Here is a 12,796-nt window from a genome sequence, read left to right as displayed (position 1 = left end):
TTAAGCTCGAGACCATTAAACGACTTAAAATACAGACACTCCGTCACGCGAGTCCAATATTTCACTAGTATAAAAAATGTACGATTGACAGGTTGCCCGTGCGGTTATTTGAAATAATGGTACGCCAACATCAAAGGGTGACGTCACATCTGTATTTTAAATCCTGATTATGTGTCGTTGATATTTGGGTTTTATTTTCTTAAAGATACATTATGTCTCAGCTCGAGACCATTAAACATCTTAAAATACAGACACTCTGCACGTGCGTTTACAGTGAAATACGTCACTCGAGTCTAATATTTGACAAGGTACGATTGGCAAGTTGCCCGTACGATTATTTGAAATAATGGTACGCCAACATCAAAGGGTGACGTCACATCTGTATTTTAAGTAAGATTAAAAAGAGATAATTTAGATACGGTACTGGTCATGCCGGCCCGGAAAGGTCTCTCTGCAACTTAAAAATAAATGTTTGTAATTTGATTGTAATTGCAATGTGTGTATTTATGTATTAAAAATGTACTTCCAATGCATGTAATTCTTTAAAACTTTAACTCGTGTGTTTATTTAATAACAATGCTTTAAATTCTTTAAAACTGCAACCCTTTAAACATACATTATGCAAGAGCTAAATTTGCCTTTTGCAGATCTTTCTTTAGGCCTTAAACCAGTGATTCTCAACCAGTGTGCCGCGGCACCCAGGTGTGCCGCAAGATCGTTCTATTCTAGGTGTGCCGCGAAATTTTGAATAGCTGTGTTTTTCTTTATTTAGTTTGAGTCATCCTGTGTGTCCATGACTAGTCTGTGTCTATAGTTGTATGTAGACTATGATTTGTTATGTTATATTTTGCAAAATTCAAATATTTTACATATATATTTAGTCTGGTGTGCCGCTATTTTTTTTATGTGTTCCAAGGTATGCCGTTGGCAAAAAAAAGGTTGAGAACCACTGCCTTAAACATACATTATTCAAGAGCTAAATCTGCCTATTGCAGGTCATTCTTTTGACCTGAAATGTTATATAAAATATTAATTAGACATTAATTAACTTATCGATGAAGACCATAACCAACTCTCGATGCCATCGCTAGCCTGCGATATTTACTGGATTCGAATACATTGTGTGATGGATGATTTAACGTCAAAATGGATAATCGAGACTTTGTCTTTTTTATCATATCGACTTTTTAATGATGATCGAGGTTAGGCCTAAAATTCAAAAGCTAATATCTATCTTGGTTCATAGTGGAGCAATTTGACTGAAATTTTCAGCATATTCTGTTTACATTATCTATTTGTTAACTATGTTAGAGAGAACTGTCAACTCTTTATCTAATTTCCCATAATACCCCTTTAATTATAATTATAATATATGTACTTCTTTAATTTCAATGCACCTAACTTTAATTACCTTGTAGTTGTATGTATAATATGCTTACAATGTATGTAATTCCTTTTGATAGTAAAAACAAAGATAAGACACGCCATCATTCTTGTAATATGATGTTGTAATATTTCTGGAAATTGACAAAATGAAATGTTGTTTGACGACTAATGTTTCGGCATCAAACCTGAAAAAAAAACCCCTCTCTTCTGAACCCCCTTAAGGCGCATGCGCGGTCCTTGGGAGATCGCACGGTTAGCACACGCCTAAACCGGGTTCTGGGTTTGTGGAGAAAGGGACCGACTAAAATGTGTACTATAAGAATACTTACTGGTTTATCATGTACATTTCATCATCGACTCCAGAACATCTACAAAAGAAATTAAATGGGGTTTAGCGTCATGCTGTTCTGCTCCGACTGGTCTAAAGAAGACAGACATAGGCCATACAGTGTGCTATGGGGCCGTCAAAGAGAAAAGGAGGGGTGGGGGTGGTTGGGTTGGGGTGGATACAGCCAGCAACACAAACTAGGCCAGTGGGAGGAAACCGGAGAAAACCCAAGAGGTTGAACAGGCGACCTTACCATAGTACGTACAACCGGGGAATCGAAACCACGCCAGTTGACTCAAAGACATAGCTTATGATACAACGCGCACGCGCTAAACATTCGGCCATCCACCCCACTATAAGTTCCATGTTCTACTGGTCAGTGAGCCAACTCCTAAAAATGAAATGAAATGGGGTTTAACGTCCTACTGTTCTGCTCCTATACTGGGCTAACGAAGACGGGCATACGCCATACAGTGTGCTATGAAGGAAATTTTGCCCGGGCAGGGGCACTATCGCCTACTCTTACATTGAATTCCAACTGCCAAGGGATCTTTTACGTGCATTCCAATGTATACACGGGACCTCGGTTTTTCGTATCATCCGAAGGACTAGACAGCTGTTCTTGTCAGGCCCTCCATCCTGCACCAACTCCAATAATGTAAACATAAGACGCTGGCTCGCTAGCCTGGAGATCACGTGTTCGATCCCTGCATTGGACGAGAAAGTTCATCAGGATTTTTCGACGTGGTTTCCCCTTGTCAGTCTTGCAGGACACGGGGCCAAACAAGGACAGCTGTCTATAGTTGTTCGGTGGGACGAAAACCGTGGTCCCGTGTATACATTGGCGTGCATGTAAAAGATCCCTTGGCAGTTTGAATTCAGTATAAGAGTAGGCCATAATGCCGCTGCCCGGGCAAAATTTCCCCCATAGCACACTGTAGGACGTTAAGAAACTGTGGACGACCGATGGGGGGTCCTGTAAGAAAATGTACCCAAATATGACATTCGGTTTTATCAGCTACGTCTTTCTAACCATGTAAAAGCTCAATTTACATCAGAAAAGAGCAAGAGCGACATTTAAAAAAACTGAAAGGGTATTAAAACACAATCTTAAAATAGGTCATATTCTGGTTGTCTGTTTTCGTGAAATAATTCATCTCAAACAAGCAATAAACCCATTTGAATGACTTCACAGGCTGCTCCGATATCTGAAATGTGAGTCTATTTGGCCATCCCCTTCAGAGGTAGAGGTTAGTTGAATTAAATATACTATAGAATTCATAGTCAAACATAAACAGAAAATAATGTGGTCTTCATGTGATGATGCATACACATGATATATATTATAAACATGTTATACTCAGGGGTGGATCTAGGAATTTCTGCAGGGGGGGGGGGGGTGCCAGGTACCCGTTACGGAAATTTGACAATGCATGATGCCATCGTCGTCTCCAAATGACGTATGCATGCATACACATTGAGCCTTTTAAAGGGACAATAACACTCTTGCTGGCTTGAAAGCTCCAGAAAATAATTAATATCTCTATCTAAGTACTAGATGTTTAAGTGTCCAACCTGTTGTGTAAATTATCCATTACATCCTATTTTACTTGTGCAGAGGCTTCGAAAATATTTTTAAATCGAAGTTTCATTTGAAAAGGTTTACGTTAGACGTTTCAAACCATTAGGTTGAATTTTTCAAAATTTTTAAATAAGATGAAATTTGTATCATCAATTAATTGAAATATTCTAAAATAGTACAATTTGTTGATCAGAATAAAGATTGGAACATATTGAGCCTGTTAAAGAGAGAAATCCAACATCCCTTTTATCTCGAGCTTTGAATGCCAACCCCATCCCACCGGCTGATAATAAAGGATAAAGCACACGACCGTTACGGAAATATGACAGTTGACAATGCATGGTGCCATCATCGTCTCTAAATGACGTAGGCATACATACACTGAGCTTTATAAACAGAGAAATCCAACACAAGCTTTGATGTGAATTTCTAAAATGAATTAATTGGATCAGATTTTGATTCAATTTCATTGATGCAAAGCTTTATTGTGATATCACACATGTCTGCTTATTTCGCGCTTTGAATGCCTGTCGAGTGGATGTTAAACCCCATTTCTCTCTTCCCTCCCCCTCTTAGAATGCCAATCCCACCCCACCGTCTGATAATAAAGGATAAACCACACGACCGTCACACCTGTTTTTATGTAGACTAGCAGGGTGGGGTTTGGACCCCCCCCCATCTCCTCCCTCTGGATATGCCCCCTGATACTATCATATCTTTATTCAGAATTGCCATTGTTAGGAGACACGATGTGTAAACAATACTGCATCTAAACAAACCTGATATATATCATAAACAAACATTATACTATCAAATTTTATCCTTCGTACATTTATTCAGGATCTTGTTTACAAAGTTACACCAGCCGCGACCGGACTGCCATTGTTAGGAGTAACAGCGAAAGAAATCACAAAGTTACATCAACCATGTTGACGTCACTGGGCTGCCATTGTTATTGCGAGTACTGAAGATTTAGTGATACCACGACACAGAATTCACACGCGTGAACACGTGAACATTCAAAAATGCTGATCCTGATTTCGGTGTGTTTTCTGTCGCTGGTACCGGATGCAGTATCTGCTGTGCCTTTACCAAATCGTCCATTAGGATTTGTGTATAATTGTAGTTGCGACAATGCCCCCATCAAGTTGTCGCTGTTTTTGGAGATGTTGTGTCCAGATAGTGAGAGGGCGGATCCAACGCTAAGACAAGTAGCGGACTACTACGGTCCAGAAAGAGTACAGCTGACGTATCATCTGTTTCCGTTACCGTATCACATCCATTCCTTCTCCGCCAGTAAGGTAAGTCAAGCTACGTGTACATTTGAAAAGAAACTAGAGTTTCCAAACTTTGGTTCCTATTTACAGTGGAATATCCACAGGCGGGAATAATAGATGGAATTTAAACACCCCCTCGCAGTCAAGAAAAAAATGAAAACTATTGATGTGGCTTGACCAGTTCGTCACCATACTCTGTATAGTCATGGCCCCATCCCCTGGGCGGAGGGGGGTGGGGTGGCGTAGATGAACGAATGGTTAGCACGTGCGCGCTGTATTATAAGGTCTGTCATTGAGTAAACTGGCGTGGTTTCGATTCCCCGGTTGTACGTGACAAGGAGTAGGGTCGCCTGTCCAACCTCGTGGGTTTTCTCCGGGTCCTCCGGCTTCCTCCCACTGCAAAAGTATTGAAATAAAATTGAACAATATATTAGTCCCAAAAAGACCTAGTTTGGATCGAGTGGACATTACCCCCTCTCTCTCTCTCTCGCTCTCCCCTAGGTAAATCGAACATCGTTACGGCACTGTCTTCATGGGGTACACCTGATGCTAAATAGTGTCCGTGGAATAAAAACTTGATGCAATCATTGGAGGCTTCAGAAAGCCAAATTATCGAGAGGATTCGAAAACTGATTCTGTCACAATTATTGGAAAACAGGAAATAACGATGAGTAATGGCGTCGTTCGAATGGAACAAAAATCCGAGGTCCAAACGTGTCCGGGGGAAATTTAGCACATCTCAGAACATACTATATGGCGTACGCCCATCTTTATTAACCCCCAACCTCGTGGGTTTTCTCCGGGTCCTCCGGTTTCCTCCCACTGCTAAAGACCCCTACGCGCAAGCGAATTATTGAAATAAAATTAAAACCATATGTTAGTCCCGAAATGACCTAGTTTATGTCGAGTGGACGTTAAACCCCATTTCTCCCTCTCTCTTTATTAACCCCGTTGGTGCAGAAAAGTAGGACGTAAAACCCTATTTCATTTCTTTTAGGCCGTTTATATAGTTGATTTGGAAACCAGTGGATTGAAGACATTTGAGTTCATGAGGCACATGTTAACAAATCGTGACCAGTTGTCTACGGGTAATACCATGAACATAACTACTGATACTGCCATAAGGTAAGAGGGATTTCTTTATGCAAAGTAACCATTTTGGGTTTAGTCTACCGTGTTGAAGCATGGTGGTGAGTGGGTGTTAATCTTCTTTTGTCCTCTCTCTTCTGGCGTGTTTTCTCCTTGTCAGTGGTGCAGGACGGATGGCCTGACAAGGACAGCTGTCTAGTCCTTCGGATGCAACGATAAACCAAGGTATTGGCAGAGAAAGTTCATCGGGATTTTAAGGCGTGGTTTCCCCTTGTCAGTGGTGCAGGAAGGATGCCTGATAAGGACAGCTGTCTTGTCGTTCGGATGGGGCGATAAACCGAAGTCCTGTGTATACATTGGCATGCACCTAAAAGATCCCTTGGCAGTTGGAATTCGATATAAGAGTAGGCCATAGTGCCGCAAAATTTCCCCCATAGCACAATGTATGGTTTAGGCCCGTTTTCATTAGCCCGGTAGGTGCAGAAATTAAACCCCATTTCATTTCTCTCCCTCTTTCTTTATTATGGTTTTAGAAGTATGGCGACTAGTGCTGATAGATATGGAGCAGTCAGTAGATTTATGACGTATGCACGTTTCCATTACCCCAGTTAAACCCCATTTCATTTCTTTCCTTTTTTCTTTTTTTTATGATTTTAGACGTATGGCGACTAGTGCTGAAAGATATGGTGTAGCAGTCAGTAGATTTATGTCTTTAATGAGTCATAGTGATGTTGAACACGTAACAATAGTAGCCTGGAAATATGCTTGTACTCGTAAGTCACTCGACAAACCTGAATAGATTCCAGTATCCTACATCTAGCCTCGGCAGTATGACGAAGCCCGCCATTGGAACTTCTTTCAAGTTCCCGGATTACCAACAGCGATTTTCTTCAAACAAGGACAACTTTGTACTGAAAATTCTACACACGCTTAGAACAAGGCAATTTTGATAACTTCTTTTTAAAAGCGGCATTTTTTCCTAATAAGTAAACCGGTGCCGCATCGCAATTGTATAGGCGAAGGTACATTTCACTTACCGTCATACAGCCGAGGCTAGATGTAGAGTAAAGGAAGTTATTTTTATTAACAAAACCTTTTATTTTTTTCTTGGTATAACGTTTTACGGGCTACAATTTATCCCAAACAAATTGCAAAAGAAACCAATGCAGTTTGGTTCAATGATAATATGTCAGACAAAATCATACTCAAAATCGGCCAAGGCAAAATGACATGATTAACAATTTATTTTTAAATTCCTCAAACACAGAGTGGTTATGCAAGCGAAGTGTGTCGAAAAATCAAATTTGACAAACATCAATTTAAAAATGTATTTTTCATTTGATGGCGGGCATTTCTTTCAAAATAACTGCCAAATTTAAAAAAAAAAAACTGACCCCCCCCCCCATTAATTTGGTAATAAAAAGGCAGCGATAATCTCAAAAATTTAATTTCGAGAATTCTTGATGGTAGAAATTCGAAATGGCCGGCAAAATGAAATCCAAAATGGTGGAATTCCATTAATCGTCATTTCTTTCCGTTGGGTATGACTTGTAATATGTGGTATATTAATCCCGAAATGACATAGTTGCTTTTAAATGAATATATTGTTAACGCGCTTTAAACATCTAGATGCTATAAACAAGGTGCAAAAACACACTGAAATGTTGGCAATAAAGATCCATTCATAGCTTTTAGTTATACACTGTTAACCACCCGTAGATGTTATAAAGCACATAATTTATTCAGCTCGATGCAAGATATAAAATGAATAGGTGCGGTTCGTTTAACTAGAATGTAGATATTATATAGGCCCTTTCGGTTGAATCATGTCATAGAAATATATTTTTTGCATAGTTTTGCGTATTTGTCGACTTAAGGTGTACGTGTTTTTTTGTTCCATTTAGCCTATACATTTTCTTGTTTCACTTGACTAAACAAACCATTGTGTAGGAATGTAGGCTTTTATAGATTGAACAAAAAGCGGATAAATGTTGAGATGTGTGGAACATGCTCGAGGCGATTTGTAACAAATCTCGGGCACTTAAAAAAAAGTAGGGTATATTCAAATGCAAATACCTATGCAGGTTGTAATATGATAAATAGTCATGGACACTTGACATGCTTTGAGAGTATGTTCACAGATGAAGAACCTATCGCCCCAACTGAACCACTGAGCTGCACATGAGACACGCAATGGCGTCATACACGTGGGAGGGGTTCATTGTCAAGATTGACACTTCAAGGAAGGGTTGATGAAAACTGCCGCGTGCTGGTTTATCTATCCATGTTTGCTTTCCTATCGGTTCTTGCATAATATTTACTGTTTAGCGTATCTTTGCTTTAGGGTGTTACGTTTAATTTGATTGGAAAATGTGTTCGTCGAAGTCAACGTCAACCGACAACACTGCAAGAATTGGCCGTGGCACTGCAAGAGGAGTAGGTCAGATTAGGAGCATGCCACGACGAATTGCTGAATGCCTGATGATTGGTGGAGCAATTACTCATTATTAAGACAAAAATCAAAAACGTCCATTTTCACTTTTGACGGTGTATCTATTTGCCTGTGAAATGGGGCCGTCAGATAAGCCGCCCATTGATGTTTATATTCATGTGTAGGGAATTGGCCTGTTATTAACATACACTGGTTACCTCTAATAAAAATAGCAGTGCATTTCCGCAGTTTTGTATTGTTTCTGAATATCCCCTACTTTTTTTGAAGAGTATATATTTGATACTAGTTGAGCATCAGAACAACATGATCATTTCATTGGAAATGGGGCGCAAATACCCAAAGGAGTCGGAAAAACTCTAAACCAACTGCGTCTCCTTCACTGGGCCCCTTCAATGTATGTCTACCTGTGGAATAACATGTACATGTACATTATTTGCATCTGTTAAATTTGTGCGGTTTGTATATTAGATTAAAATTATTATTCACTCATGGGCGGGGAGTGGTAACGTTTTACCCCAAACAAATTGCAAAAGACACCAGGAAGTTTCGTAGAGCGATATCTCGTCTCATATGTCACTGATTAAACATATGCCCGAAAAACATGTTAGGTTAGACACCTTTTATATAAATTACACTGATTTTAAGTTACACTGATTTTAAATGTTTTATCTAGTCAATTTAAAGAAATTTCTATTTTCGAAAAATTAATGATACAATTAATGATCGATGACCGAATTCGGAATGGCTAAAAGACCATAAAATCATGGAATTTCAGGCATTTATTTTGCCGGCTGGAAGGCAAAAGGGTTTTATCTCCCAAATTACTATTTAGATTTTAATTTTTCACTTTACCCGTCTGCACAAAAAATCTGATTTTTAAAAAAGTGTATGCAAGTTAAATATATTTAATAGCGCTTTTATCTGGTGTATCTTTCATTTCATTTTCTTATGAATTGGACTAGCCTATATTATTAAAACAATAATGTGCGCTTTTTGTTGTATAATGATAATAATATAGTATGTTCAGCTATACTTTTCGTTTAAAAAAATGTATATTTTATCTCTTTTTCGCGGAATTCTATGAGATATCCATCTACATCCCTGTCGGGGGCAGCCAACTTCGTCACAACAGTATGATAGGACATAAAATAGAAAGTGAGTAGGTACAAATACTTGGGACCCAAGATGGCGTTTTTGTACCTTGACGTCATATTTTCATGACGTCATATGAAATTTATGGCTTCACAGTTGTCGCAACTGGATTTGAACTAGCGTGGTTTCGATTCGCCGGTTGTACGTGACAAGGGGTGGGGTCGCCTGTCCAACTTCGTGGGTTTTCTCCGGGTCCTCCGGTTTCCTCCCACTGCTAAAGACCCCTAACACAAGCGAATTATTGAAATAAAATTGAACCATATGTTAGTTTGTGTCGAGTGGACGTTAAACCCCATTTTTCTCTCTTTCTCTGATCTGTGCAGAAGAATAGGACTTTAAACTCCATTTCATACTATATATAAATATTTATTGAAGGTCGTGTAACTGGTACACCGATACATTTTATTAATGGTATCAAACGTGGCGCATCATCGTGGACGTTACAACAATGGAAAGATGTTATAGATCCACTTTTAAATGATTCTAGCGTCTTCTCTAATCGGGTAAGTACATTGCAGGGGTCCCGTGCATTCGGCACACAGGGATCTATCGACTTCATTCTTCGAGAATAAATATCTGTCCTGAATGGCCGCCATACCCAAAAAATAGTATACTGTTTTGTAATGCGGTTCTACTCCGTTTCACATCTGGCATACACACATTAAATGGAAGCAGAATAAAAAATTATCAAAATTACCGAAGTATGCTTAGTGTTTTCGACTAAAATCGTCGATTTGGAACTTAAAATGTCGGTCAACTAGCTTAGTGTCAGTTCTGAAGCGGGGCTATAACTATAGACAGGCAGCCTAAGTTTAGTATAGGGTCCCGTGTACACATGGACGTGCACGTAAAAGAGGGTTAGTGCCAAATGATAAGGCCAGCTCAATTTTTCGTCATAGGTCACGAGATGTAAACAGGGCTAGCGCTAATCCCAACCCTAACCCTAACCTACAATCTCGCCAACAATTACGTGCCCTAACATTATTTACATCTAAGCGACCTTGACAAAAATTGAGCTAGCCTTAACAAATAAATTTAGCCTTTGACAGTTGGAATCAATATAATAGTAGGCCGTAGTGCCGCTACCCGAGCAAAATCTCCCTCATAGCACACTGTATGGAGTATGCAGTACTGTTATGCACCGACTGGGCTAATGAAGGCGGGCATACGCCATACAGTGTTCTATGAGGGAAATATGGACCAGAAAGTAGCGTTACTGCCTACTCTAATATCGAATTTCAACTGTTAAAAAATATTTTACGTGCACGACAACGTGTACAGTGTTTACGCACTTTATTATAATAGAAAGCGTGAGCCGTGGTGGATCAGACCGGGTTGGCGTCCTTACTGCGCTACTGCGACCGTACGGCAACTAGAAAATACACAAGGTTGCAGGCAAACATGAACACAACGCAAGACAATGCCCCAAAAATTACAAACTTGAAAAAAAGTCGCGTTCTCACAGCTGTACGGATCAGATCGCAGAACCTTGGCGTTTGTTTTGAACATGCTCAAAGCAAACACCGTCACAGAGCGATCATTGGAGACGATGGAGACCACAGCACGATATCTGGCGCTTCCAGCACACTTGTAGCACGCTTATGGCGATCTTGACGCGCTCTGAGACCATTTTCCGTCGCCTTAGCAGCGCATTAAGGGCGCCACCCGGGTCTGATGGGAGTATAACCGTGTGTTGGTCGAGAAAATTCAGCGAAACTTTCCCACCTGATTTTTCCCTGTCAAGTAAACACAAAGCGTCTGGCTGCTTCGATGGAACGGGTATACAATTGACAGCAATAATAATAATTAAAAGCATAACATGATATCCCTCTTGTCTCTCTATTTCGTCCAGTGTATTCCATTTTGTTGACAATAAATTAGAATGAAGGGAACTGTTCAAGATTTCTATTGGCCATTAAAGTTGTTCATTATTTTTATTCTGTTTATGATTTCAGACAATGATTCCGAACAAATGTGTTCGTCCCGCAAACAGAGTGTGTCGTCCTAGCACCTCTACCATTGAACCTACGGGAGGATCGGGAAGAAATCGTTATAACTATGCCCTGCTACTTATGATACCATTCTTAAAATTGTTGAACTAATCTGAAGACAACATCATTGTAACACACGAGCCCTAGTTGGAAAATCCCCAAAAGTACCTGTGTTTACGGTTATGCCCTCCCCACACACACACACACACACGCGCGCATCTGAAAATAGGGTAAGGCCTGGGGAAAGGCTGGGGGTGGGAGGGTAATGAATTAATTAAATATTAGTAATTTTGGTTTATACCCAATTTTATTTCCAGTACGACATGAATATATACAATACTGATAATGAATTTGAAAACAAACCGAAGGTTAAATACATTTTCATCAACAACGATTTTAGATCCATAAAATAAGGTCTCTAAGGTAACCGTTAACATCGATATTTTTGAGGTAATACCCTTCTCTGTGCCCGTGAAGTGTATAAGAAGTGATTGGTGTTCTGGCCAAAGAAAAAATATAACTGAGATTTAATAAAGACTCGAACTCTGTATACGCTAATTATTCTGTGGTAAAGCCCAATAATTATTGAGATTTAATGGCCAGTCTTATAAAATATTGCATAATTGATGATTATATGATATTGTATAATTGATAATTATATGAAATTGTATAATTGATAATTATATGAAATTGTATAGTTATTAATTATATGAAATTTTATAATTGATAAATATATGAAATTGTATAATTGATAATTATATGAAATTGTATAATTGATGAATGCGTGCTGTACCATAAAGTCTGTCATTGAGTCAACTGGCGTGGTTTCGATTCCCCGGTTGTGTTGTACGTGACAAGGAGTAGGATGGCCTGTCCAACCTCGTGGGTTTTCTTCGGGTCCCCCGGTTTCCTCCCACTGCTAAAGACCCCTACGCGCAAGCGAATTATGGAAATAAAATTTAACCACATGTTAGTCTCGAAATGACCTAGTTTGTGTCGAGTGGACGTTAAACCCAATTTCTTGCTCTCGCTCTATTTTACGGGAAATAAATAGACATACAGCCCAATAAAGTGGTGGCTTTGATCCGCCGAAAAGTACGAAAGGCAAATGCCTAAAAATAATATGAGAATTAAACATATGTTTTCTACTAACCTTATTTTTTTTTAATTAATTAAATATTCGTTTATCTTTCTTTCTTTGTATTAAATTAATAATTGTGTGTTCTTTTGTTTTATTCAATCATAATATTACGGGATGTGATTATAATACCTAAAATGTATTTTTGTTTTTGGGCCGTTGTGTCCATAACCCATATATTACTATAGAAATGAAATGAAGTGGGGTTTAACGTCCTACTGTTCTGCTCCGAACCGGGCTAATGAAGACAGGCATACGCCATACAGTGTGCTAGGAGGGAAGTTTTGCTCGGACAGCGCCACTACGGCCTACTCTTATATCGAATTCTAACTGTCAGGGGATCTTTTACGTGCACGCCAATGTGTACACGGGACCTCGGTTTTTCGTCCCATCCGCGCGAC

General features: G+C 39.3%; 1 long non-coding RNA gene across 3 annotated transcripts; it reads left to right on the top strand.

The window, feature by feature from the left end:
* The first annotated feature begins 2,943 nt into the window (after window positions 1-2,943).
* On the top strand, window positions 2,944-12,477 carry LOC126824120 (uncharacterized). 3 transcript variants are annotated; one of them, XR_007681471.1, is made up of 6 exons: window positions 2,944-2,958; window positions 4,137-4,597; window positions 5,571-5,698; window positions 6,320-6,435; window positions 9,642-9,769; window positions 11,222-12,477. It is a non-coding gene; the product is annotated as an uncharacterized LOC126824120 (long non-coding RNA). The 3 variants fall into 3 exon arrangements; XR_007681470.1 differs by having other exon boundaries at window positions 2,950-2,964; XR_007681469.2 differs by lacking the exon at window positions 2,944-2,958 and having other exon boundaries at window positions 4,039-4,597.
* Window positions 12,478-12,796: the final 319 nt, after the last annotated feature.

Source organism: Patella vulgata, chromosome 6 (assembly GCF_932274485.2).
Source record: "Patella vulgata chromosome 6, xgPatVulg1.2, whole genome shotgun sequence".
NCBI classification, from domain to species: Eukaryota; Metazoa; Mollusca; class Gastropoda; family Patellidae; genus Patella; species Patella vulgata.
The sequence above is the reverse complement of the archived record's forward strand: the minus strand, read 5'-3'. Positions and strand labels throughout refer to the sequence as shown.